Genomic DNA, 6,001 nt, shown 5'->3' with positions numbered 1-6,001 from the left:
CAGCCCCATGTACCACCTCACTCCCACCCTCTGAGCTTACACAAAGAACTTCATATGTTCTTGGGGAAATAGGTCATTTGCCTTGAGCTCCCTAATCTCTTGTTCTCTGCCTTTCATAATTTCTTGACATCATCTTCCATATTCTCCTCTATTAATCTGATGATAAACTGACCTTTCTCCTTGTCAAGGCCAATAAGTCTGTAAGTACCCTTCATCACAACCTCTTTTCTAAAAGATTTTATGCACAACCATCTCTTTTCCTCTCTCTAATCTTCAGTGTTTGTTACTTCTATTAATCTTCTATTACTTCTATTAGTATTACTTCTATTCTGCTGTGACTTCTATTACTATTTGTTAGTAATTTATTATTTTTATTATTATTTATTAATTTATTATTTATTATTTCTGTTATCTAGAAACATGATTGAGTGTTCCTCATTCTTGAATTTACTAGTCTCCTACCTCCTCTAGTTATCATCCTTTATCTCTCCTCCCCTTTCTCAAACACTCAGAAAATATCCTCATTCCTTGCCTCAACTTTTGCACCTTTCACTCACTCCTCAGACTTTTGCACTCTGCCTTTCAACATGTCACTCATCAGAAATTGTTCTCTCTAAAGTTGTCAATAATTTTTAATTGCCAAATTTGTGGTATTTCCTGATTTTTTTTTTCTCCCTGCAGCTTTTGACACAATTGCCAATTTGGCCTGGATACTCTCTTTTCTGTTTTCAGGCCATTTCAATACCATGCCATTTCCACTTGGACATCACCTCCAACTTCTCAGCACCAGAAGCTTGGACTTTGCTTCTTGGAATCTCCCTGGGCTCTGACTGATGAGTTTTTGATTTATCTTGGCTTTAGGTCTCCACCTTACTTCCTCCCCATCTCTGGCTTTCTGCATACCCACAATAGCCTGCTTTCTAGCTCCCTTTTATGTATCATCCTCTCCCATTAGAATGTAAGTTCCTTAAGGGGAGGGACTGTAGCTTTCTCATATCTATACCTCTAGGACGTAATGGAATACTACACATAATTAATATTTAATAATGCCCTATTTAGCTGGTTAGCTATCATCTATCATGCCTCTGCTTTCTCAATTTTCCTGATTGTTCTTTCACTCTCCATTATTTATACTGATGGATCATCATCACTCTTTCTCTGTCTTTACATATATATGTATATTATTTCTCTATTATATATGTGTGTGTATCCATATCCATAGTCATATTCATATTAATATCCATAGATGGGTCATCATATCATCATCATTCTCTCTCTCTTTATATATATATATATATATATATATATATATATATATATATACACACATATATATTCTTTCTCTATTATATATATGTGTGTATACGTATACATACACAAATACACACACATACATATACATACCTATATATGTATATACATATATATGGAGAGAGAGAGAGAGAGAATCTAACGTCTTTTCATTTTACGTACTCTCTTCTGGACCGCATATTCTGTGGGCTTAATTATGATCTCTGTGTAGATGATTCTCAGATCTATATATTCAACTGTATACTCCTTCCTGAGTTACATGCCTACATCACCAAATGCCCATTTTATATTAGCAACTGGATGTCCCAAAGGCATTTTAAAGTAATGTCCAAATCAAAATTCGTTTTTACTTGCAAACTTACTTTTCCTCATATATTCCTACTCTTGTATTCCATTCTTCCAGTCATCTAGATTCATAAATCTAGTATTTTCCTTATCTTGTCACTCACTCCACATATCCAATTAATTGCCAAGTTTTGTACTGCATATTTTTTATAACTTCTCTTACACTTGCTACCTTTCTTTCTATCTATGCCACAATCACATTTGTTCGTGTTCAAAATCTATCACTGCTCTCTTGCACTGTTACAATAGCCTGTTTTCTGTTGCCTAATGTTACACACACCCTACTCTAATTTGTCAGCCACCTAAGTATCAAAATAATTTTCATGAAGTTCAGGTGTAACTGTATCAATCCTTTACTCAGCAAAGTCCATCAGATCCTCTTTACCTCTAAAATCAATTATAAACTCCTCCGTTTGATTCTTAAGGATTTGTTCAATTTGTCTCTTTCTTACCTTTATATCTTTATCAAACATTACTCTCAGGAGGGAGGCGAGGGCACCGGGTCTGTGGGGCGTGCTGGGACGGAGCCAGAGCCTGAGCTGGTTGGAGGCTGCTCTGCTCCTTACGAAGTCTGCGCCTCGGGGCACGCCTACGTGCGGTTCCTCTCCCCAAGTCCACTCTCGCCCCACGAGGGGTCAACAGCCCCCATGCTGAGGACACGCAGGGGCTGAACGGCGCCCTCCGGAGCTGCAAAGGAGATGAGGAGCTCCCCTCAGCCCCTGCGCCCCCATCCTCCCCCCTGAGACGAGGTTACTGATTAGTGCTTCATGTTGGTTCAGGTTTGCTGACATTTATTTGGGGCAACTCTGGGAAGCAGGTGCTTTTAATATCTCCATTTTACAGATGAGGAAACTGAAGCCAGAGATGGTAAAGTCATTCCCCCAGAGTCACATAATTACTACATGGCTTCAGAGGAGCAGCATTGACCTGAAAGCCATTGGAGCTCAGAACCTCTTGGCGATACCTGGGGGAGTGGTCAAGTCCGCATACCTTCACAAAAAAAAAAAAAAAAAAAAAAAAAAAAAAAAAAAGTGGTATCCAGCTGCAGTTGCTAAAAATGACGATTGCGATTTGTGATTATCCACAAGAGATGTATTTATTACTTTAAGAGTAGTACACCAGCATCTCCCCAGGCAGCGCTCTCCCTGAGTGGCTATAATCAGGGAATGCAAGCAGTTGAAGACACGATATCAAACAACGTCTTTCCGATCAAGGTCGTTCATAGCGGCAAGAAGCACCTAACTTGGTTCTTTTCAGTCTCCTCTAAAGATGAAAAAAAGAGGTGGATGGCCCTGCTAAGGAAAGAAATAGGACACTACCACCAGAAGAAAGAGTCATCATTAAATTTCAGCAGCTCGGATTTCTGACTCATAGATTCTATGGCTCTGTGGAATGTCTCCTTGATATCAGTTTATCTCCGTATCCCACTGACAATGAACACTATGAACATAATGATGACTATGACCCCTACATGGAGCCAGAGACACCAGACTCTGTGAAAGTTGAATATACCATGTTTCACCCACCAATTTATCCTCCCACCTCCTATGCCCACTCCAAGAAAACAGGCCCACACAGAAACACAGCAGCCACACTCCTTTTTTAGCAAATGCTCCACACCTCTCTATCCTTAGGCACCAGAAATCACCTGCCAGAAATCAATCCTGATGACCTGAAAAGATTTCTTTCTTCTTGGAGTTCAGAAGCTAATCTGAAAGTGTCCTCTCCCAGTAGGAGACAGAGGGATCCAACCCTGGAAAACCTATCTCCTATGCCCAACTTCAGAAAACCAGCTTCTCTGGAGGTTATGTCTGTCAGTCATCTTGTGAATACCTCCAAAAGCTGCAACAAGTTAAAATCTATCCATCTGTCTCCTTGAAGATCACTTCAAGGATCACCTCTGGCTGAGCTCCCTCCAATCCCAGTCGACAAGTACAAACTGATAAAGGTGGGAGAGTTACAGCCTGTGAAAGAAGCTATCAAACCTGAACTGTTTGCGCCCTGTGTGTCACCCAGACCACCATTCTTGGCACCTAAACACCCCCTACTTAAACTGAACCCCAGAACTGAAAAATCTCCACTGCCCCAACTACAGAGATCGCTACCAGATGGGCAGAATTTCAGAAGCTTTTCCCTTGAGAAACCTTAATTCTCAACTAAGTTAGATACCAGCTGAGAGACTTCAGCAGAAGACAGTGAAAAGCTGCCACTGCCTAATTCCATCTTTGTCAACACCACTGAATCCTATGAAGTAAAAAACTTATTTAAAGCCACTGATCCTAGGGGACAGTTGCAAGATTGACTCTACTGTATTAGGACTTCTTCAAAGACGGGAAAGGTTTTAGTTATTTGAGATGAAGCCTTTAACAAAGTGAGAAACTACCAGATCTTTGAAAAGGACTCTAGATTTTACCTTGAGGGAGAGCTTTTGTTTGTGAGCATCAGAAGCCTAGTTGAGCACTATTACACTCATATCCTGCCTAGGCACAAGAGCCTCCTTCTTCAGCATCCCTATGGCTATTCAGGGACTAGTTGACACCTACCTGACATGGTGATTTGGTGCAATAATTGAAACTGGAGCCAGAAGGAGGAAAGAAAGACTTGGATGGTTGTTCTTGACTTCCATTGACAGCTGCTCACCCAACCTGGGCCCTTGATTTCATCTCTCCTGCATATTATTCTGAATCTGTGTTATAGTTCTCCTGTGTGTTCTTCCCAGAGGCAGGTGGATTTGGTTCACTCTCCACCTTTCTTCCATTGATTCTTCCTCCCCTTCCCCCAAGAGTGAATGCACTGATCATAAATAAGCACATCCTCAACACCATTTACCAAGGAATTCCTAAAGGACTTCTTCCCTGGTAGACAAACTGGAGAGACCAATGACAATATTGGAAAAGGTCATCATGGAAATGGGCAGAGGTACTTTTATGGATCAGGGCACAGGATTCTGTGTCTCAAAGAGTTACTGAGTGAGCTTGAGAAGTCTTAGCAGTAATTACAGAGCTAATGACTTAAGGCAGCCAGGGGGTGCAGTGGACAGAGAGTATGGGGCCTGGAGTTCAGTCCAGCCTCAGACACTATCTGTGTGACCTTGGTCAGGTCACTGAATCAGTTTGCCTCAGTTTCCTCATTTGTAAAGTAGGGATAATAATAGCAACTACCTTTCAGGATTGTTATGAGGTTCAAATGTCATGATAATTGTAAAGCACTTAGCACAGTGTCTGGCACACAATAGGTGATATATAAATGCTAGCTATTATTATTATATTTTAATTAATTTTTTTTCAGTTTTCTACAATCACTTCCATAAGTCTTAGGTTTTTCTGCCCCTCCCTCCCCCACCCTCCTCAAGAAGATATGTACTCTTATATGGGTTCTACACATTCATTGTTATTAACCACATTTTCACATTAGTCATGGTGCACAGAAGAAGCAAAAGGAATGGGAAAAACCATGAGAAAAAATCAAATCAAAACCAAATTTAACAAAAGAGAAAATATTCTGCTTCATTCTGCATTCTGATTCTAAAGTTCTTTCTCTGGGTATGGATGACATTTTTGCCTTAAGAGTCTTTTGGAAATGTTTTAGGTCCTTGTGTTGCTGTGAAGTGCTAGGTCTAATGGAAACAGTCCTTGCACACTGTGGCTGATACTGTGCACAGTGTTCTCCTGGTTCTGCTCCTTTCACTCAGCATCAGTTCATATAAGTCTTTCCAGGCCTCTCTGAAGTTTTCCTGCTCATCATTTCTTATAGCACAATAGTGTTCCATTACATTCATATACCACAACTTGTTCAGCCATTCCCCAATTCATGGGCATCCCCTCAATTTCCAGTTCTTTGCCACCACAAAGAGAGCTACTCTAAATATATTTGTACATGTGGGACCTTTTCCCATTTTTATGATCTCTTTGGGATACAGTCCTAGAAGAGGTATTGCTGAGTCAAAGGGCAATGCACATTTTTGTAGCCTTTTGAGCATAGTTCTAAATTGTTCTCCAGAATGGTTGAATCAGCTCACAGGCTAGCAATTATTATTACCATATTGTTTTAAATTATATTAAACAAGCAAAATTGTATTAAACTCATGTTTCAAGGAACAAACATTTCAAAGTGACTTCATACAGATTCTACTCCTCCTTTTCCCTGCTGGCTGGGATTACATGCACAAGCAATAAAATGAACTGAGAATATTGGTGAAAACAAGCCTTCTTCTTCCCATCTGCCAATCATAAGGAGGAGCAAGTGAAAAGAGACCCACCTGGAGAGGTGGTAGAGATCCTTACCAGGGAGAACATGGGAGTGGACTATTTGAAAGGGAAACTCTTAAGAGGCTTTTTATCCTGGG

At 40.4% G+C, this 6,001-nt stretch overlaps 1 pseudogene; it reads left to right on the top strand.

Moving 5' to 3' along the window:
• The first annotated feature begins 933 nt into the window (after positions 1-933).
• LOC140517910 (SH3 domain-binding protein 2 pseudogene) lies at positions 934-3,290 on the top strand (annotated as a pseudogene).
• Positions 3,291-6,001: the final 2,711 nt, after the last annotated feature.

The sequence above is a fragment of the Notamacropus eugenii genome, chromosome 1 (genome assembly GCF_028372415.1).
Source record: "Notamacropus eugenii isolate mMacEug1 chromosome 1, mMacEug1.pri_v2, whole genome shotgun sequence".
In the NCBI taxonomy this organism is placed as follows: domain Eukaryota; kingdom Metazoa; phylum Chordata; class Mammalia; order Diprotodontia; family Macropodidae; genus Notamacropus; species Notamacropus eugenii.
Note: the sequence above shows the minus strand (reverse complement) of the source record. Positions and strands in the feature narration are given on the sequence as shown.